This window comes from Corvus kubaryi, unplaced genomic scaffold, assembly GCF_017639235.1.
Source record: "Corvus kubaryi isolate FWS band 111438036 unplaced genomic scaffold, C.kubaryi_AGA036_p1.0 split3-131, whole genome shotgun sequence".
Lineage (NCBI taxonomy): Eukaryota > Metazoa > Chordata > Aves > Passeriformes > Corvidae > Corvus > Corvus kubaryi.
The window spans coordinates 6393259-6416819 of NW_024582083.1; the positions used below are offsets into that span (position 1 = coordinate 6393259).

Here is a 23561-nt window from a genome sequence, read left to right on the forward strand (position 1 = left end):
ACAGGAAAGAAGTTGATTCGGTTTCAGACTACTGAATTACAAAGCTAACCTACATATGACTTTTCAGAATGTGTTTTTTGTGTTGCTATCCTGAGTTGAACTTTACTAGGAAAATTTGTCTCTTTCTTGGAGAAAAAAAAATTCATTATATTGCGAATACTCAGTAACTTGTTGACCAACATAACAAGACATAAATGTTGAATCAGAGATACATTTCATACTCTTATGTTAATAACAAAAATCAACAGAACTTCAATTGGTAATTTTAATGGCTGAAGTCCTTTCCTTCAAATGAAATTGAAGTTGAAACATTGCTAAACTGAAGGTGAAAAAGGCTTATAAGTTAAATTAGAGTAAGTCAGGATAAAATCATCCTATGTATTGTGCATGATTTTCTGTGTACATGTGTGTAAATATGTTTTCATTATACTGTAAAAATCTGATATTAAGCTCTATAATACATGCACTTTTGAAATGCTGCATATAGGATATTTTTCAATATAACTAATTTTTTTGTAACAACGGATAAGAAGAAAAAAATTAATAAAATAACCCCAAAACCCTAAGTGTAAGACTGACAGTTCAACTTGAAAAATTCAGTTAAAGTCTGAGGTAGTGCCAGGGTATTGTGAACAAATGTACAATTCTTTCTCTTAGAAGATAAGATAAAGGCATGAATTTGTCTATTATTATATATTACAATAAGCCAAAGAAATGAAGGTGTCTGGATTTTTTTGGACAAATGTTTGAAACTTTATTAAATCTTTACTTTTAAGGCAACTTTGAAAGGAGACCTGTCTCGTAGGAACATTCAATGTTGTTTATAACAAACTTCCTTGAAAATTTAATTCATTACAGCCCTGAGAACTAGAAAGTTTTAGCTTGTTCTTGGGGTTTTTTGCTAACATTCAGGGCTTAATCACTTTCTGGTCCAAAAGCTAAACTCCAGACACAACACTATTGGAGGAAGGAGCTGAGCTTCCGTCAGTAAATTTAAGTGTTCAGTTCTGACTTTTGCTGTGCTGAATTTGGTATCTGATTTTGCAGAAATGTCTTTCCAAAGCCACTATCAGTAGAAGTTGCATAGGTAAGAGTATAAGAACAGCCAATTCCATGATATATATCAGATTACTTGAGAGTAGCACCTGAGCCCTCCATAGTTCTTGCAAAAAGTTTTGGGGGAACTTTCACAAACTGTAAGTAACGTGCAAAGGACATACCAATCTTATGTCGTCTGCCTCTCAGTGATGTGATTTGTAATTCATTTAGATTTCTTCTGCGTCTAATATTTATTGAATAAAATCACTTGTCATACCATTATTGTCAATTGACAATTGAAAGTGATGACATTGAAAAATAAATTAGCGTTAGAAAATAAGTCTTGGGATTTCCTTATGAGAGCAAAAGCATTCCAAGTCAAATGGCATAAGGAGCCATAAGTATTCCAGATGGTAAATTATTTTCTATATGACATTCAGATTTATCTTTAAAAGATCAGCATTTTTTATACATTCATAAGATCTGTCTTGTCTTTAACTTTTCAGTATTGAAAAATACTTTTTTCAGTGATGGAAGTCTTGTAGAACCTAACAAATATTTCTCAGATTTGTAGGCTGCTTATATGAGCAAAGAGTTACTGGCTTATTGATGGCATTCAAGATGGTTATTTTGCATTTTAAAATTAGGAAATCTGAATAAATCAAACGACGGAAATTTCAGGATAAAACAGAGGCTGGAAAGCATAAGTCAAAAATATTGAGAATTTATTAGCCTATACTGTTTTATTAGCTTTTATTGTGTTACGTCAAGGTGCATGGTTGTCTTCAAATCAACTATTATAACTGATTCTTCTCAGATGTTTCCAGGTGTTAAGCTTCCAGTTCCGAAAAGAAAAACCGTTTATATATAATCCTGAGTTACTTACTGTTAAACTTCTTTCTATTTCTATTACGCCAGTCTTCAAGGTCATCAACTCTTTCCTGTATCTAACAGTCCATCTTCTGTATTGGAGCACCTTTGCTTACATTGTGTCATCAATAAATGTCATCAGCATGCTCCTACTCTTTTTCCTAGGAAGACCACTAATGAAAATATTAAATCACATAACTGAAAAATCAGGCTCTGAGAAACTTACCCATGTCTGGCTTTCACCACTTCCTTCAGCTATCTTGCCTTCAGACAATTCCTTACCTGTCTAACCTCTATTACAGTGAGCTCAGTTAATGTGGCATTCTAGCATCCTATCAGTTTACTAATGGTGATGAATGAGGGCTACTATATTTCCTATTTCCAGAAAGAAAACATGTATTTTATCAAAGAGAGGGGCAGGTTAGTCCAGCATGTTTTACTTTTGATGCATAAGATGCAAACACATTGGGTAGAACAAGAAAGCGTACAATAAGTTTTCCAGGCAATTCTTCCCTGTGCGTACCCTCCCACCACTTGGCAGGCATGGCTTGAAGTCGTCTTATGTCAGAGGTCAGGCTTGGGTCATGTTCAATAGTTATTAATGAGTCCACTAGACCGTATGAATTATTCATGCTTTTGCAGTGTGTCATCTTGTGATGCTGACTTGCACAATTTAATTACGTTTTTTCTTTGGGAAACCATTGTGTTTGCTTGTGAGAACCTCTCTTGTATTAGAATTGAAAGCTCCCTATTCTAACATCATAGTAATGAGGACTCCCTATATATCTTTATGTCCTTCTTCAATTACCTCTTTTTCAAGCTGATGAACTCTGGTTCATTCCACCATATTCTAATATGGAATGACTTCAAAACCCCTCTATATTCTTCCTGCTTTTTTTGCCTCTTTCCTAGATCTTACGTTCTTTTTTTTTTTTTTTTTGAGATATAGTGATCAGAAATTCAGCATTAAACATGAAGATACAGTGCATGGATTTATCATATTAAAAAAAGTTTCCTGCTCTGTTTTTTGGTTGTTTGGGTTGTTTGTTTTTTTTTTTGCCCCTAATAACTTCCAATGTTCTAATGCTGCTTTTTTTCTGGGATTGCAAACTGGGGCTTTCAGAGACCTATTCACAATGAGTCCCATATTCTTTTTTTGAAGCAGAATTTAGAATTTTGAATGTATAGAAAGGGGTGTTTATTCCCACATAGATTGTGTTGTGTGTATTGACACCATTTCACTCATTCTTCTTCTGTGTACCATTCACATCTGTTGTTTCAAACAAATAGCTGTCCCTGATATAACAGCTTGTTAGGGAGAACTCTTGAATTACACGTTCCCAGAGAAATCCCCAAAACCCTTTTTAATAATGGAGGTCACAGTACAGTAACGATGGACCTTTCAAAGTACCCTTAATTAGTAATGTTGAGTTGAGAAATGGTAAATTGCAATGATGTAGAATTGTTACCCTGACACTGTAATGCTATGCAATTGAAATAAGTAATCTTTATTTGCTTGTTCTTTATGAGAGGAAAAGAGAATATCTTTAAAAATCATCATGATCAGGAAGGATGTGTTCAAGGCCAGGTTGGATGGTGCCCTGAGCAACTCAATCTAGTGAGTGGCGTCTAGTGAATGAGGGGTTGGACCTAGATGATCTTTGAGATTCCTTCCAACCCAAACCATTCTATGATTACATGAAATATACTTGGGACCTGGACAGTTACAAAATTGCATAGAAAATAAACAACAAGGAGTACTAAAACTGAATTCTCTTCATTTTGATCCTTTAATTTCTATTCACTCTACTTTCTAGTGTCACCTATTTCCTTAACATCAATTTTCAGACTGCAAGAGATGTGAGGCACTATTGGTTTTTGGGGGGGTTTTTGTGGGTTTTAAATTTGGTGGAGTTGTGGCATTTTCAGGACTTCTCTGTTAGTCCTACATATTATTATATAGTTATGTCTAAGCAGTTCATTCGGATTAGCAGAAAAACTTCCATTAATATCAATGGAGAATCAAACTGGTAATGAAAGATGTGTTGTATTTCAATGTGAAAAAATTAAATGAAATTCCATGCCACTTACGCCATGGCCAATAGTTCTCTTGTCTTTTGAAGATACCACAAATCCATATGCACATAAAAGAATCATCTAGAAATCAAGCTCTATTTCTCCAAATACCCTTCTTACCCTTATTTTTGGTAAGACTGAAAAATAAAGATCAGAAAATCTACTAAATTATCTACCTTAGTTACAGAAATACCAGTAGGAAGAGAAATATAAGGTCTATGACATCTTCTGACAGCATTTTACGGTATCCACCACGATTAGTTCAGTGATGATGAAAGAGTTCAATTTGATTTAGTAGAGATTGCCTCACTGACTGCAATTTCTTTGTTGCCAAAGTATTTTCTGTATACCTCAGTGCACAGATACCTGTATTAGGTTTCAAATGCTGTATGTACACATAACAAGAAATTTTGTCTAAAAATCCTTTGAAACATCATTTTCTCACATTCCAGCTGAATGTGTTCATTCTTACCTGTATTAATTAAATCTGTATTGAAAAAGATTAATCAGACTTTGCTTTGTTTTACAGGAAACACAAATTTCTTAAACCATTTCAGACCAATAAAAAGACATAAATTAGATATAGTGTGTGAGAATTCTTTCAGAATAGATGCATTTTGCACTGAAAGAAACACTATATTTTTGCCTTCTTTTCTATTGGTATTTTACTCATGATAATGTGTTTTGCCCTAGAGATGTACACAAGGTATATATGCCATTAGAATAGAAATTCTGCCAGTAAAAATCATAATTCATAAGAAGAAGCGTTAGTACTTTTGTGTAAACAATGAAAGTTGGTCTTCGGTGTTTCTGTCACTGGAAACTGCAGGAGGAAGGTGAAGACTCCAGCCTGCCTAATGTGGCAGTGAATGTTGATTTTTTGCCCGTAATGTTTTCTGATGAATCACGCTCATGCATAACTTGCTGTCAGTTTGCTCTAATTATTGTAGATCATCTTCATGATCTGCCACTTGCAACCTAATATATTATGATAGTTGAAGTAATATGTTCTGGTTATAATTGGTTGCTCACTATTGATATGGGTAATAGATCTCTCCTGTGAAATACAAACAGTAACTAGATGCACAGCATGCAGGTGAGTTAAGTACCTACACTACCTAGGAATCAGCAGGTATTCTTCATGACTTAGTCTCCAGACATATTTTTTCTGGAAGCTCAGCATATCTCTAATTGCAATTATATTTTGTGTCCATCTTGTCTCAGATCTTAGAGAAGGGGTTTCTGCATATAAATATTTAAGTATGAAAGTAAAAGGCAATACCAAGCACTTTTCTGCAGACTTGGAGAAATATAACTGGCATAGGTCTCTTCACAGAATTCCAATTTATATCAGTAGAGTTGGTCTCAAGGATAAAGAAAAGAAAGATAAAGAAAATGAAACCTTTAACCTGGAAACTGTGAGCTACATTTTGACGTGGCAGGTCTTCATATTACATATTTAGTTTGGTGTAATCAATAGCATTAATAAATCAGTGCATTGGCTGAATTCTGAAAGGATTGTATCTCTCACACAATTAATTGATTTTTGTGTTCTTCATGTAAACACAGAAACACCATAGTTAAGTGCACAGTTGGTGTAATATTGACTTTTTTCCTGATATTTAGTCAGTAAGTGTCCAAGGCTGACAAGGGCAGTTATATTCCATTGTTTTCTATCAGTAATCATATTTGCCTAGAGCATTAGTTTCCCCCAAAGCACTTCCTGGATTTAAGGCCTACCCTATTTTACATATTTTATTCAAAACTTCCAAAATAATCCAGAGACAAAATTTACATCCTTGCAAAGTACTATTAGAAAGTTTGATTTTAAAAATGTATGCTTGAGGCATATGTTTGTGCTTCAGCATAAGCTTTTTAAGTATCTCACTTGGTTTCTTTCAGTAAATCCAGTTATAGGTGTTGAAGAGCAAACCGTCAAAACCTTTAAAGGCTTAGCCCTCTGTTCTCATCCTCATTGATTTGCACCTTCCTAAAAAGACCGCAAAAATAAAAAGAAGTGCAAAGGACATTGCATCCAAAACCATACACAGGTTTAGCCTAGGGTGGATATCTTTAGGTTTAGTGAACAAGGTCTCCTTTCACTTTGCATATTTCAAAACTAGCTTAGACTTGGTTATTACTTTTGTGACATCCGTTGCAAGAAATCTTTGAAAGGAATAAATTAAATTCTATTGCATTCTATTCATTTTTATTTATTTGAGGCTTTTAAGTTACTTCTAAAATATATGACAGCCGTTCTTACTGAAATTTCTGCTCTAATTACAACTTCTCTAATACTAACCTGATCACCTATCAGACAGTGATTATATTTCTGCATAACTTGCAAGGTTGGTAGAAATAAATGGCACAATACCAGTTAAATGGTTTGAGAAATTTGTAGTTCATTACAATTTATAAGTTCAGTAGAAATAGTTAAGTAGATATCACACATATAATACATAGATAAGGCATAAGAGAAAAATGATACAGCTTATGAATTTGGAATGGAAGAAGAGAGTTTGACATTTTAGAATAGCACTTAAGAGTCTGAATTAATTACTGTGTGTTCATATGTTTAAACAGAGGAACTGGTGAAATCAATGTACCACTTTCAATGGTGCTGGAAGCTGGATTGAGGGGACGAAAAACCACTTAGAAGTGTTGCATACTTGGGCTGGGATCAGCACTGGGGTCTTATAGCAGGAGTCCTGGTATTGCAAAACATGATTTTCAGCTTCTTGTTGTCTCATAATAGCTCTACTTTTACTGGGCCAGAATTTAATCTCAAAACTTATAGAAAAAACAATTATTTGATTAATCAGTGAGGAAATAGAGTTCCTTAAAAAGGCAGACCCCATTTAATTGACAATAATTTGTGATTTTTAGACAGTGGAGTTCTGAATACTAAAATTCTCTGACAACTGGCTTTCCAATATATTCTCTCAAACTGCCAAAATTTATTCTGCTAAGAATTCAGTGGTAATCTATGGTCATATATGCTCATCATATCATTCCATGCACATTGGCTGTTCTCAGCTTCAGTGAATATTCATCATGATCTGTGAAAAACACAATCAAGGGAAGGGCAGAAAAAGATATCTTTGAATTTAGTAATAAGCATAACAACTTAAAGTACACTAGGTGTAAAGATGCAGTCTTTATATTCCTTAACATTGCCTTCACATATGCAATTGTCTTTTGACTTTTCAAGAATATATTTTGATACTTTTGTATGTACAACCTTGCCAGATAATGGTATCCGAAGCAAAAATATTTGTATTACATGGAAATGGAAAAAATATATATATGTATAAAAAATAAATTCACGTTGAAAAGATGAGGGACACTGTTGGTTTATGTTCATTCAGAGCTTTGTTGAAAAGCTAATAAAAGTATATAAATTATTGTAGTGTTGTTGACAATAATTTAAGCAATTAAATACCCCTTGTGCTCCTAAACTTTTACCTTTACCCCTCTTTTTTCCATGCTTTACTCTTTATTTTTATTAAGAAAAATCCAGTAGATATTTCATAGCAAAATTGTAATCTATTTTCCTGTTTGGTTTGGATAATGGACATTGTGTGGGATAATGTGAAAAATATGCATGGTGTGGGTGAATATGTAATTGAAGAAAGAAGTCTTTTGTGCAAAAGAGCCAGTATTGTGGCATGAACTTCATACCTACAAATAGTTTCAGCTGTGCCAGGTTTGATATGAAGAGGGATGCACAGTGCTCTAATTATTACACATATTTTTAACATATGTTTTGCATTATATCACAGAGAGACCTGTTCTTTAATGCTGCTTCTTCTTGTGTTACTTTTCCTGTGATACCAATTATTTCAAGTACGTATGACAGGTAGCTGGCATCTTCATAGTATCTCAGCAGGGTTTACCAGTAGCACTGTGAACATGAAAATAATATGTGTAAGAATCTTTCCTATGGAAAAGGATATCATAGACATAGAAAAAGCACTGAACAACCTTTAACAACAAACCCCAGCAGTCGTTCATGAGTGAAGTACATAGTTTCTAAGTAATTACGCGTTAAGGTTAAAATGTTGCATATTCCAAGGCTGTCTTTCGAAACTGTTCAAATTTAGTGTCATGAGTTCTAGTGAATGCACATCATTGTTAATAACCAAATTAATTAACAGCATGTTGAGGTTCCATATAGACCGTATAGATATGCTTCTGTTGCAATTAAATAAAAAATGTGTGTCTGTGTAGAAGGCAGTAAATCATAATTACTAATATACTGATCTGTTACTGGGTTTTACTGTGACAAGGTTATAAAATAGATATGGCTACAGAGTGTGTTTGGTTTTTTCACACGAGCGACAACGTAAGAATTTTGTACAGAACAATCCTGTATGTTGTTATATATGATTGAAGATGTATGAAACTAGATTTATACAAATATATAGACATAAATAGTTTTACATAAATATAGTATTTTATACATATTTTTTCCATTTATGTTTGTTCTATAAACTACATGTATGATTCTAGTTTTGTACATATATGGATGTGTGTGTGTGTGTGTATATATATATATATATATATATATCACAGAGTCACAGAGTCCCAGAACAGGTAAGGTTGGAAGAGGCCACAGTGAGCCATCTGGTCCAACATCCCTATTTAAGCAGGGTCATCCTAAAGCACCTTGCACAGAAGATCTGTCTATAACTATATTTTTAAAATACTAGTTTATTTTTATTTTATTTTTTACATTAATTTTACCTGGGTGGATTTTCCTAGACCTCAGGTTCTCACTCTGCCTTACAGTTTTAGGTAGTCCTTTGCATCAGAGCTTCTATTCTTAAGAAAAACACTGTGGTCCCTGGTTCCTGGCTTCGCTGGGATTACGGCAACAGACTATTGCTTACCACGACAGGGTGTAAGGGCCACGCATTCATACTGAATGAGGCTGGTGCTGAGAACTTGGTGTTATTTATTCTCCACAGAACTGGAACTTTGGGTTGTTTATAATTAGTTTGTTACTAAGAACTTTGGATCAATCTGCCAATGATTCAACTCAATAAACTAGTAAATAAAAATGCTCTGCATTATCTTTGTCTCAGGACTTTTCCCAGTTACATCCAGGGATGTGGCTTAAATACAACTTAGAAAAGAGGACTATTCACAGAAGTAGCCAGGATGCTTATTTGCTTTGGTGATCAGTGTCCAGCCCTTTCTATTCTGTTCCTTATAACTTTTTCTATGTGGAGACCCCCATTTAGTGAGAAAGTACTTACCTGCTTAGTTTCTGTGCCACAGCTTGTTGTTAGTTAGATAACAACATCAGCTCTACCTTATGCTAACTCCCCATTTTACAAACACCCGAGTCATTGTTACTCTGGGTTTTTAAGCGTCCTTATCAACAAAGGCAGGGAAAGAATGTTTGTATGGGAAAACTCACTGCCCATTTTTACCATCTCAACACATAACTGAGCAAAAGAGGATGAAGTTGCAGTTCAGTGTCCTGAAACTGAAAACTATTTTTCTGATGTGCAAGGTGTTCTTCCCCAGTTCAATATGCTTTCCCTTAGATGTTAACATAGCAATATATTAACATCTTCATTTAGGTTACAAGATCTTTAAGGTTGACAGTCAAACAGATAGGATATGCTGGATGATTTTAGTGTTTTAATCTGACAGGCAGCAGTAAAGTTTTGTAAGTTTTTTTAATTTTTTTTTTTTTTACATAAAATAGAATTGATGTTTTCCATCTCTTCTGTTTTTCATTTTCTCCCTGGGATGAAAGGTTCCATCTCAGAATGTGTAATAAATATCCCACTGACTAGTGGTAAGCAAGAATCACTGTCTAGTTTTCTGCTAGAAACCAATGCCATTGTCTAACTGCATGTGTATTGTTCTATATGGATTAAGACCTGCTGCCTTCTGGAAAGGCATCTGAAGTGAAGCAACCATATTGCTGCCCTGTTGCCTGAGCTAGGGTCGTCATATGTGAATTTCTGTTGTCTTCTTCCAGAACCTAGTTAGGAACAATTGGACACAGTATTAATTTTCTTGTTGAAGATTGACTATTTACATATTTTGATAGAAACAACTTTTTCTTATACACCCTCCAGTGCCCTCCACAATGCTGGGAGACTTTTCCTGGGTCTGTTGTGAGAGTTTGTGCATGAGCTGAGGTACTATAGATAAACTGCCAAAGAGTACATTTCCTGTTAAAACCAGCACAGTGGTTAGTTGGACTGAATCAGGTGAAAATGAAGAATTCCATATCTGAGCACCTTAGGAAGAGCTAATCAGGGATGAGCCTGTGTTGCTACTTGTTGCATTTTGGCTGGTATTTTCAGTTTTCAGTTTCTGAGGGCAGCACTCTTTGATCATGCTCCAGTAAATGAAGATCAGAGCATCAAAGGGAGTTAAATATGTTGGCAGTGAGTGTCACCAAGCTTGACTTTCAAGTGTGCAATGCTAAGAATATATTCAGGAATGCTCATTAAGTGAATCAGGACAGTTAAGCACCTAAGAAATGGAATCATGAAGGGAAGAATTTTGAGCACAAGATCATCTAAATCTAGAAAAAGGAAATAGTCAAGAGAGCAGAGATAGAAAGTTTTCTGAGTTTTCTGCATTTTCTTAAATGCAAATATTTTTATAGATGTTTGTAAAGTCATAGCTTAGGACTTATTCCTGCAAGTGATAACATAAATAGAAAACACAAGGACAAATATTTCAGGTTTGCCTTCAAGCTCTTTTCTGTCTGGGGTTCAGGGGCAGGCTTTGTTAAGGTCTATGGTGCAGTTACTCTGATTACACAGGTAAGAATGCTCAGACACTTGGTTGGGAAATTAGGTCCAAGTCTGTTTGTTTTGTAGTTGTATTTATACCAAACACAGAGTTTCTCACGTGGTGTGAATCAATGATGTGGTAACTGTTCACCATGCATTAGAACATTTTTTGTATTGATCCTTTAGATTTTCAGTATCTTGTCCCTATAGTGCTACAATTACATTTTTAGTGTTTATCTTCTTTCGTATGTATATTGTCTGTACAGTCAAGCTATGTATTAATTTTTATATATGTGTGCACATATCTTTTTTAAAAATTCATTTACAATCCCGAATTTAAACTTAGGGAGACATGTGTTGTGCCTCAGTGACATGCAGGAGAGTTTTCACTGACTTTTCTTATCCAGTTTTGTATTTACAGATACCGTAGGAAATGTTTTTCATGGTTCAGCTAGAACTTGGATGCACACATCCAATATCCACCCACTTTTCAGGCTGTAGACTGAATCAGTCTTACGATCTAATGTGGTGTTTATCCTGGTTTCCCCAGAAGTTAAAAACAGGATGCTTATCCTCCTAATCTCTGCCTGTCAGAAGTTTGGAGACAATATTTAGAATTGGTTTCGTGCCTGTTCTGGATTAACCTGGGTAGGCAGCCAAGTTCCATGCAGCCACTCTCTCAGGTGAGACAGGAAGGAGAATCAGAAGGGTAAAAGTGAGATGACTCATGAGATAAAGACAGTTTAAAAAGTAAAGCAGGAACTGTGAGCACAAGCAAAGCCAAGTAAGGGATTCATTCATTACTTCTCATCAGTGGATAGATGTTTAGCAGTTATTTCAAGAAATCTGGGCTTCATCATGCATCACAGTTATCTGGATAGAAAGAAAATATCATAACTCTGATCATCCTTTCTTCCTTCTCCTTCCCCAGCTTTTTTTGCTGAGCACAATCTCATATGGTATGGAATATCCCTTTAATCAGCTGTCATCTTCCAAATCCTTGTGCGTTGCCAGCTCACTCGCTACTAGCTACTATGAAGAAAATTATTTCTAGAAAACTCTTCCAGACAAAAAAAATACACTACCATTATTTGGATCATATTGATACCCCTCCTTCTAATTCCTGGGTCAGTCAGTTGAATACATACTTTTAAAAATAAAAGAATCACAGAAAATGCTGAGCTTTTACATTTGACTTTTATTTGCTTGAAATAAAAAAAAATATTGGTGAAATGCTCCCTTATACCACATTTTTTAAATGCTGAAAGCACAATGAAAACATTTTGTCATGGGGAAAATGTATTTACACAAATACAGGAAGTGTGCATTTTTTTTCACTTTCCATCCATCATCATAAGTTATTATTATCACTTTCAAGATCACAGCTTCATTAAAGGCTCAGAGAAAAATTGTGTAGTCTGTTTGGATTCTTGTTTGAAGAGGAGTTCTAGAAACAAAAAATTGTGGCTGTTCATTTCAAGATATACTGTGCCTTTTTCCTTCCATTTTTGGCAGATGTTACAATGTGAACTTTATTGGAATGTGAGAAAGATAAGAACGAAACAAGATTTTCAAATACTTTTGTTAGTGGCAAGAGCTTTATTCCATGTATCCATTTAATTTACTAAAGCTCCATCTTTATGTGAAATACTCCCAGCTTCCTGATTATTAAAATCAAAAATCATTTTATGGTTTACTCCAGAACACTGTAAGCTTGCAATACTTAGAAACATACTGTCTGAAAATAGCTCTTTGTATATATTCTAAGTGCCATTATGTTTGTTTTTCTTTAAAAAATAATCATTATCTTTTCCATGTGTTTTATGTTTGTTACTGTTAAATACGCTGGCTTTGCAAAGCTATAGCAGTGAGATTTATAACATATTTGTTGGTTCATACATCAATAAAATTGCAATTGAAAATTCATGTCAGCTGTGCTGAAGCTAGGTAGACCTTTCTCCTAAATTCTCAGAATACATGATCTGTTTTCCACAGTGGCAGAAGGGAAAGAACATTTTCATGTGTGACCTGGAGGAATCATACGTGAAAATAAATGAGGTACAATGAACATGGATCTCCAAAATGCCATTTTTACATTTAGTGTTCAACATGCAATCAACACTTCCATATGGTTCAGAGAAATAAAATTGCATTTTACAGTGTAGTAACATGTGAGTCCAGCAGTAGCTGTAATAAATATTTTATTACAGATAATCTGCATCTCATTTAGACTTTAGGAAAGATACACAGTGTATGACCATATCATATATCACAATTCAAAGAGGAAAATAATAATGAAGAAAAAAATATCATCTTTCATATCCTGTCTTGATTTTTGAAGCTACTGAGGTATTCTGTAATGATAATTAAACAATTACAAAATAAAAATGTTTGACCAAAGTTTTCATAATCTGTTCTGATTGCAGATTCCTGGCTCTTTAGCGATCCACTCACATGGAAAGCTGAAGGTAAGATGAAACATCCTACAGCCTCAAGCTCTGGTGGGATCTGTGTATTGCACTGTTGTTTTTAAAACGACACACCATTGTCTAATTGACAGAACATGGCAAACTACAAAATTACAATAGGCCAGTTTGTGCTGAGTATATACAGTTTTTTACTGACTTGTCCATTATTGATAGTTTATGCTGCTGTATCTAATTTACTGTTGCTGCAATAAGTGTACACCAAAACTGTAAGTAGGGATAAATTTACAGGGCACAAACTTTAAGAGATGTAAATGGCTTGTTCAAGAAGGAATATCCAGGATGATAAATTCTCTGCCCCGTTACCAGACTGATCAAGGATAGAGCATAACTGAATAAATAATAATATTCTCAAAATGATCTATCAAATCTCTTGTGAGCGTTCTCAAGTTTTCACAAGAAAATATTGTTGCCTATGTATACCATATTGTGATGCTTTTTAATGGTGCCCCTCTTTGGATTAATAATTTGAAAATGTAATTTGTAGCCATTATCTCAACTAAGCTGAAAGCACATAAGGTCCCAGAAAGCTGAAATTATGTCCGCCCAAAAATTTTTGAATTTGGCAGCAATCTGGCTGTGAGAAAATTTTAATCTGTCTGATCAGTACTTACCTAGCAACTGCACTGTATTGAACAAGTACATGGAGTTTGGGTTTTCTTCCTTTGGTTTTTAGCTCAGTGATTTTTCTCAATGGTAACCAGAGTCAAGTAATTGATAGCTTGTGAACCTCACAAAAAAGGTTCATTTACAACCATATTCTGCATCTTGTGACACCAAATGGAGTGTGTGTTCTTCTATATGACTACAAAAGATTTTAGAACAGCGATCAGAAACGTGTTCTGCTCATTAATGTTTTTACAGTAGCTGCCTTAAAAGAGCTACAGTTTCCTAGAGCAAGTCATTCAGAATTCAACTACGCTCTTCAAGTTTAATAGGTTGAGCTCTTTGAGTTCCCCTACCTCCTCCTGATTGATGGTTTGTTTCTTCTTTTAATACAAAATTCAGTAAAATTTCCCACAGTGAAAAGGGTCTTTTAATTATAAAACGCCAGCGTGTGGGAATGATTCAATTTACACATCAGAAAAGTTCAGTTACTTGACCATAATTTATTTTTTGTGCTGATCATTTATAGACCACAGATTCTTCTTCCTCTGGCCCCCTCCCCTTCTCACTTTTTCTCGTTCTATGTAAAAGAATAAAAATCTCAATACCCTGTAAAAGGCTTTAGATATTGTATCACTTAGTCATCAGAATTATCAGCCTTTTTTATGCCAGCTTTTTCTCATTTCCTAGTTATGTTGTCATATTTAATTTAAATGTGTTCCCTAATTGCTGAGTAATACAGGTTTTTCTTGTATCTGACAAAAGGACAGCATAAGTAAGGATGGGTATGGTATCTCACTCATTAAACTGTGAACATAAGAGATATTAACAAAACATGATATTTGCATTTCTAATGTTGCATATTATGCAACTGACCAGCTCTCTTGTTTTTGTCTTTTTTTTTTTTTTTAAGTATTAATCAATTAATATTGAAATAAAGGTCTGGAAGGGATGGAAAGCTTTCATGTTTCCATGTAATTCCTCTATGTAGCACTAGTCATCCTTTTTTTTTTATTGTCAGAATATAGCTTAGGACTTACATTGGTCGGTAAAACAGCTTTTACTGACAAAGCTTTGTAGGTTCTAAATGTGATTTTCCTAGCAAAATCAGAGAAGTTAATCTTGCTTTATGCTTGTTATGGACATAAGAGAAATAAGCAGTAAAAATGTCCAGAATACCATTTATACAAATAATTTAAAATATATTTACAGATATGTTCTTAAATTTGTTTTAATCAAATGGGGTTTATGACCAAGTACTATTAGATTAGATTGTGCTCATTTCAGAATGAAAAAGTACATGTAGAGAACTGCAGGTATACACCATTTATTCTAGGTTGTATATATAATTCTGGTTCAGCTGAATACTTAATTGGTTGGCTATTTATTGCCACAGAGGTATGATCACAATATCTACGCTACTGAAGTATGTTGCTTTAATTCTTTGCTTTTTTTAGCATTTAATTTAGTCTATTTTCCACTTTGGAAGGGATGTATGAATGCTAATTTAGTAAAATATGTGAAACTTGGGAGCAGCGGTCATTTCTTCTAATTCTTTTCAGATGTTTGAAGGGGCTTCTCCTTTACCCTGGAATAAGTACTTAAACTAAAATAGCCAACATGAATTTGTGTTTTGTAGTGTTCCTATGAGAGAGAAACTAAAAGGCTATTTTTGTAATATCCGTACCTGCTGCTGTTTGGAATTGCTTTTATGTAGAAACACAAATGTATCCCTGGATAGGACCTGAAAGCCAAAACCAGCATGTTTTTGTAAAACAGACCAATGTAAGATGTTCTTTTCCATTGGCCATTTGGCCATTACAGGCTAAAGGAAACCAGTAATTCAGAATCCAGTTTGATTTTACAAATTTAAATTTCCACTACTGCAGCTTTCTCTAATTCACCTGTACCTTACTGTATCCTGCTCAGTAAAGGGAACAATTTGGAGCACATGAGGACAGCAATAATCAAAAAATCAATGAATACAGTAACAGGTCTTTCCAGTTCTTACTCATGTTCATACAGGCATACATCTTAATACTAAGTACACTCAGTTTTTATTTCCAAAAGATAGTTTTTAAAGTTTTATGATCCCTGAGTAAGTAACAAGCCATCATATCTTCCATCTGACTGGCATACCCTGCTAAGTGAATGCTCACATACAAGATCTCACCAATACTCATGCATAAGATGGATTGTACTTCTCTTACACAAAGCATCAGATATATACAGTTATGCTGTGGTTTAGTTCTTTTTTTTTTTTTTTTTTTTTTTTAAATACAGTTGGACTCCTTCTGGATCAGTACACCTGAAGCCACAAATAGGTAGTGGCTTCCAATGATTTTTGAGGCCGGTACACTATTGAAACATCATGTGTCCTGAAAGATGTGACCAACCCCTCAGTACTCCTGCTGCTCGTGCAGCAGCTGTCCTGTTCTTCTGCATGAGCACTTCTGTCCTGCACCTAGTTCTTCTTGGGGTTCTTTTGGTATTCCCTATAATGACTTCCAGGTCTGTTTCATTGGCCAAGTAAGCCCTGTAGCATTATTCCTAATAAGTCTGTGTTTCTGCAGTTGTCAGCAGTTCCCAACAGTGTAAGTCCTCAGTAGAAACCTCAGCTATAGAGATAAAAAAAAAGTTCTGCAATTTTTCAGTATGTTTAAATCCCTGTTCTTTCAGACCGTTATCTTATGAGTATTTCCTATGGTAAATAGTAAGCTAAAATCAATAACTCTGTACAAAACATTAGTTTCAATGAAAGTCTTTGCTCACAGTTTTTATCATTACATTTTTTGTGATCATTTATTTTCAACATCTCTTTGGCTTAAATACCAGCATTTTGTATTAATTGTATTCAGGACAGTCAAATAGTGTTGTATGCTGTGTTATGTTTTAGTAGAGGTTTCTGTATTTAATAGGTGCTCTGATGATAAAGCTTTATGGCAGAAGTTACTATTGTCACAAACTTTTTTTCTTTTTATTTTCCTTTCATGACAATGTACATGGGTGTTGAGTGTCTGTAGATTGCAATGTTCTCACCCCAATACAAAGAGCTTATGGCTTCCAGTGTGTTGTATAAATTTTTGGACATCCATGGAATTTTTCCCTTTAGTAGGTAGGGATTACAGTGACTTAGTCTCTCCTAGCGTAACTTGACTCTGTCTGTGCACTGAGTATTGCAGCATCTCAGATCCTTGCATTTTTGATAGAATCAGAGGTGAATTCCCAGCGGATAGTAGGCCCATCTCCCTGGTACTTCATGTGCTTTATTCTTTTGTTTTGTGGTTTGCTTTGCTTTCTTTAAACAGTTAACCATCACTATGATCACTGTTTAAATGCAGGTATGATTCCTGCACATTGCTATCAAGTTTTTGTCAGGCTACCTATATTTATGAGCTGTAGAGAGGCATGCCAGTGGAAATAATTCTTTCAAGTTTTCCTCAAAAAAATAAACAGATGTCATACTCAGTCTTTTGAACTGTCATCTTCTCACAGCAATCAGTCAGTCACTGTGTCACTGGACAGATGTTTTGTATATTTTTAGACATTTCTATCATCTTTGCACAAAACTGAACTGTTTGGTGTATTAGTTGTAAATCTGAGAAATTATTTGCCAAAAAAAAAAAAAATCTTAGCCATGAGTAGAGAGTGGTTGAAGAAGAGTTTGAAATCTTCTCTGCAATCAAAGCTGAGGTCCCCCTCTGAAGTCCTGAGATGAAAATCAAGTTCAGCCTGGGAGTCTCACAGGCCTGAATTCCTGGACATAATTGCCTTTCTGAAGAGACTACTTCTCATTCTTTACATTCAAAATCCAAGATGGGATTAGTGATTGTGCTAGTTTCTGTCTTTATGAAAGGATTTCCTTGAAAGTAGAAAAACTTCTACGTGCTCAAAATCACCTATCTCCCTTCTGAGCAGTAGGAGGAAGGATCATAATTTAGCCCAGTGCTTTGTGTAAATAGTTCTGGAAATATGGGTTGGAGCTAGGATTCTCCTTTCCAGGTCAGATTCCACCATGTCAAGGGAAATTTTCCTAGAGTTCTTAGTTATGGGGGATTTGAATACCTCCAGTGCACAGCCCCTGTTGAAAACCTCTCCTTGAGGTGTATTCATTTATTAATTCAGTCTCTCAAGTCAAAGAAGATATTAAAGCTATTAAATTTTAGTCTGTTATCATCACAGTCAACATCATATTTTTAATCAGAAGTGGCCAGAGACGTTTGATCAGTAATTAGCTTAATTTTGTCAGGTTATTAAGCAGTTCCTGAGCATCTAACTTAACCTATTTAATAGCAGAATAAAGTAAAGAGATGCCTCCTTTGTAAAGCTCAGGTGGAAAGCAACTGCTAAAACACATTCCTGTTTTGCCACAAAATCAAGATCCTGAACCTCTTAGAATTCCAGCACAAAGTGGATGTTAGCCCTTACTCTTGAGCCTCAGCACAACCTGCTGGCATAGCCAAAAGCAAGAGACAGTAGCTGCAGAGATAGTGCTTTTCCATCAAGGCAGGGATTCCCTAATGCATGCAGGTCATCAAGTGACTCACTATGAGTATTCTGGCAACTATATCCATTGCAGATGTGGTGCTTAGGGACATGGTTTAGTGGTGCATGGTTTGGCAGTGCTGGGTTAACAGCTGGACTTGATGATCTTAAAGGTTTTTTTCAGCCTAAATGTTACTGTGATTCTCTTTTTTATTTTTTTCTCCTCTTAAAACTTGTCTTTGTCCTTAGGAACTATTTCTGTCTTTATTGGTAGGATTCTCCTTTGGTGCGTTAGCAGAGATAACAGGTGAAGTCATGGGTTCCCTTTCAGAGTACAGAGCAATGGGGAAAAGCGCTGTGCCTAGGGAAGTGCTCCATCGGCACAATCCAGGATTTTCAGTACTGTCTTTTAGGACCCTTTACCGTTTGGCAAAACTTGCTTTTAGTTCTATGGCTTGTTGACATTAACAGAGATGTTATTTAGTCCAGGATCAGAGAGTAAATATCCCAGGTGATAAAATCTAGAAAATACTGTAATTGCTTGTCTGTAAAAAATGTATGCTAACTTGACAGTAGAATAGTGATGTTTTACTTTCTATGTGGAAAACTACATGGGTTTTTTTCAGGAAAAGTGTTTACAATGGAATAGAAGTTGGGGTTTGTCACATATTATGAATGCAGTTGAACTAACTAGGGTGTGGGCGTTTTGAGTAGTGTACTAGATAAGAAAGAGCAATTATTTTCAAGCCAATGAACTATTGTTTCAAAAAGCATTTTGTTATTTTCCTTCAAGAGACTAAAATCTCTTTCTTGTGGTTTGTTATGGCTCTTTGAACAACTTTTTAAGGCTAATTTGTGATATATTTTGTTCAGTGATTTTTTTGTATTTAGTCTACTGAAACTATCTAACCTGAATAGCCCAAGGAAGCTAAGTCAGGAAGCATAGAAATCAAGAAAATCTGAAGTTTATACTTCAAGCTGAACCAGAAGCTAGTAGAACTCAATTTTTGTTGAAAGAACAAAGTGAGTATTTTTGTTGAATTAAAAAAGGACTTTATTTTTTTCCCCAGTATTCTGCTTTTGTGTAAAATAAGAAATAACATTTGAATTTTTGATGGTTTGATGTAGTTTAACAATCTCTAGAGGAAGGGGTAGAGTTTCCTGAAAGGGAAATTTGACCTCCAGATCAGCTCTAAAAAGGTTTGAGACATAGTCTTCATTTAACAGCAGTAGGAAAGGATATTTTCATGCATGCTACACTTGAGTTGATGGCAAACTGGTCTCAGGTTCAGTGGTCATCCATATCTTTTTCTTCAACATCTGACAGATCCTGAGAAGAGGATTTGCGCTGGCTCTTTGTGCTTGAGGCTGCTGCACAAATTATGTTGTTCACAGAATTCATTTTAACATTATAGTAAGACAGAAAGGTGAATGGAAGCTTTCTGGATGTCAATAAGGTGGTCATTGATCTGATTTTTCTTTTAATAGAAAAAAAATAAGCAGAGATCATTTGAACTTGGTTATACAGAGACTCTCCAAGAATTTTTCAGCTGTATATAAATCAAGTACCAAAATCCACATGTACAAAACTCCATGTTATAATTTTAATACACTTGATAATAGCTGTGTCAGTCACTACGGAACAGGGTAAAGTATATGCTAATTTATTAATTTGTTATGAACCAGCCACACGGGTAATGCTTTTTACATAAAAGTAGGGATCTTCAACATGGTTCTACTGAGTTTTGGGAAGGTCTCAAAAAATGGCAGCTCCAGCACATGTGAAGCTCAATGTGACTGCACAGCCCAATTACAATTAGGTTTCTTTAAGTGGGACTTCAATACATACTGTTTCACACCCCAGTTTTCAGCAATGACGTTAACTATGCTGTTTTTGAAAGAAAAAAAATAAATAAAAGTGAGGGATTGTATTCCCCTGGTCTGCTCACTATGCAGTTGATGAAGGTAGTTAGGAATTTAGTGACTGAGACTGAACCTGCTGTAAGAGGCAATACAAGCTACCTTCCACAAATATCTAAAAATGTGGTAACTGTGCCTGAGTACGCAAACTCCAAGTGTGATTTTGGAGACTTTGCAAGTATTTCTGTTACTGAATACATATCTGTTGTGGAAAAAATCATCTAATCTCAGCTGTAAATGCTGAGAATTACATGTCACTTATCAAGCAATAAATGCTCTTTTGTCTATCTACATTTTGTTATATATGTTTTTCACAATTCCTAACAGTATGCTATGTCATTAAAATATCAAAATCCAGTAAGTCAGTTGGCAATAAATGGAAAAATAGAAATCCATAGCAAAGATTAGCAATATCTAAAAGTGGTTTATGGGTCCTAGTGGGATTCTTCCTTTTTTAACAACAAAGTGCAGAGTGAAAGAATATGCACAGCTTACTTTGTCTTCCTTTTTCTTTTGATCTGAAAGAACAATCAGATAAGGCTGATTTCTGAAGACAGTTCAGAATGAACAGATCTCAGTTGCCCCCAGTGATAACCATCATTGTCAACAGGAGGCATTCCAGGTACTGACACTAGAGCCTTAAATGTTCAGATACTGAACATTTTATCTTTTATTTTAAAAACTACTGCTGGGAACTCTCTTTATAGAATGCAATGGATGATGAGTATTTAGAAGAAGAATGAACCCTGAAGGAGAATAAAGCTCAAGCCTCAGAGACTGTCACTGAACACCAGAAGGACAGAATAATTTAAGGTTACGGTGGGGAATTTCATGCACACAGAAAACCTGAAGCTGCGAAAAATTGAATGATAGAGCTCTGGAGTTACAGTCTCCAAAACTAAAATTAAAATTATTTAAAGACCCTGGACCTAATGGGCTTTTGCCCAGATTATTGAACATTCTGTCAGCGTTCAGCAACACTAAGTGCTTTTTCATAGGGAAGGCTCAGAACTGGAATATGTTGAGATCACGATGATCAAAGTTGAGGTATCTGGATTAAACTGGTATGCAGAAATGCTAATGGCTGCCTTCTGTTAGCCATGTCATTTAACAAGTGCTATCAGTCCCTCTACACGCAATCTTCAGCTCTCAATCTTTCAAGAAAATGCTGGTTTTTGACAGGGTGTGACAACTTGGTTTTACATGACTCAGGTATATTGTATAAAGCTCACTGAGCAGGGCACAATGCCAGGCAGTTGCTATGAAAACTGATTGTTTACAGATGTAAAAATTACAATATTTTTCTAGTTTAAGAGTAATAACACTACACCTGCTGCTCAGGGCTGCTTTGTTTTAAATAAGTAGTTAACTATCTTTGTGATTATCTAAGTTAGTATTGATAGCTTAACACACCTCAAAAATATAAAAAAATATACTATTATCATTAATCAAGGATAACTTTGAATGGGCGGATACTAATGAATTAATGATCAGTTTTTACTTTTTATTTTTATTTTTCTTATTTTATTTTATTTTTATTTTTTAATACTTGTTATTCCTCATCTGGTCATCTTTTAAATAATTTTGTTTGTTTGCTAAACCTGGATACTGAATTTAAACACATTGATTCCTGTCTACCCACTGCTGCCGTTGTTGCTTTCATGGGTTTTGGATGAAGGCCTTTGTCTGGTTTTTCTCTCATTAACTGGGGCAGAGTTAAAATTTTGGAGAGTTTCCAAATAGGAGCTCCATTAACATATATCTCCCCCTGACAGAGAAGAGAAATATGGAGTTGTGATAGGTTGAGTCAAACCATACTGTTATTTGTGAGCATGTGGGCAACATTTCTTTTGTTTAAATCTAAAGTCTTAAAATTATATCATTTTTACTAGTATCTGGCCAGACTTGAGTAGAAGGTAGTGAATCTTGTAGTCCAGTAGGATTTTTCAGAGTGTTGATACACCAAGTTCAGGTGCTGATGAGTTGATGAACAGGTTTGTGATTATGAATGTCTGTGAGTAATAAAGACGATAAATCAAAACATATATTTGAAAGTCACAGACATTGAGAAGTAGAACTAAAGGTCTCTTCTTCCTCCCTCCAATACCTTTATTTGTTCCTTGATCCTTACGCCAGTTTCTACTCACGTGAGAAGTGCATGGTTTTTAGGACACATTGAGTGTGTCTCCTTGGGCTGGCTCTACCTATAGCCACTCTACCTATAGGCCACACTGCCCAGTTCCCTAAGCACACAGGAATGCCTGTTTTTCCCCAGGTTTCCTTTGTTGGTAAGTTACTGCCAGTTCTGACCTGCAAGGAAAATGCAATTTCATAACTTTCACAAAAATCCCTCAAAACTGATGGAAGTCTTTCTGCAGGCAGATCAGAGCAAGTAAAGTTAGGAAGCACCGGGTTACTTTTGGGAATTCCATGTGTGTCTCTCTGGCATTCACATTTTCTATCAGCCAGCAGTGATATCTGTTAGCTACTGTTCCAGGAACACAGTTTTAAACAAACAGTTATACTTCATGGGGACATAATTGTTCAGCACATTGCACAAAAAAGATTGCAATGATGGCCGATGTGGAATATGATTTCTTATTTATGTATCTTGAAACAATTTTTTCAAATGCAAATGTAATGTACCAGGTGCAAAAGTAAAATGAATAATCGCTTTGCCTCATTGTGTTTTACAAAACATTTTCTAAATAGATGTGAATGAAAGCAATTGAAAACACTGTATAGAAAACATGTTGGGAATACCTGTAAACTTTAAGATGGCTTATAGGTTATACAGAATTCAATTTGTGATGGTGAAACACATTTTAAACAGAAGCACTTAAACTGTAAATCTGAAGAGACTGTTCTCTTTAAATAAGAGCAATCCAAATTTAAGCCAGCTGGGACCTTCAGAAATTTGACAAGATTTGTGTGTATTGAGCAGATAAGCTTGACCATTATGCTGGTGTTTTCTACTGCTAGCAAACATGCACCATTAGGAGACTGGAGATTGAAACTGTAGTGTGGGCTTATATAAAACTAGAGAGCATCTTACATTTAAAATACATAGAGCAAAAACTCGCTGCAAAAACACCTCCGTATTTTTCCCCCAAAAGGCCAAAGCTCTCTTTATGTAGTGAGTTTTTATCAATGGCACCTATCTGAAAGCCCACCTTGCTGGTCTTTTTTCATAACTGCAATGCCTATATATTGCTTTAATTTTTATGTAAAGTTATACAGTGTTGACATATTCTGTAGCCCTTCTATGACAGGGCAGAATGAAAACCTTTCTTTCCATGCCTACCAAAGAAAT

General features: G+C 35.1%; 1 protein-coding gene across 22 annotated transcripts in view; it reads left to right on the forward strand.

The window, feature by feature from the left end:
• The window catches only part of TENM3 (teneurin transmembrane protein 3), a 1314113-nt gene that overhangs the window by 832866 nt on the left and 457686 nt on the right, over nt 1-23561 (forward strand). For all 22 annotated transcript variants that reach the window (XM_042015030.1, XM_042015032.1, XM_042015041.1 and 19 more), the window contains one exon: nt 13178-13219. The gene's annotated coding sequence lies outside the window, so the exon portion shown is untranslated. The remainder of the gene's footprint in view (nt 1-13177; nt 13220-23561) is intronic.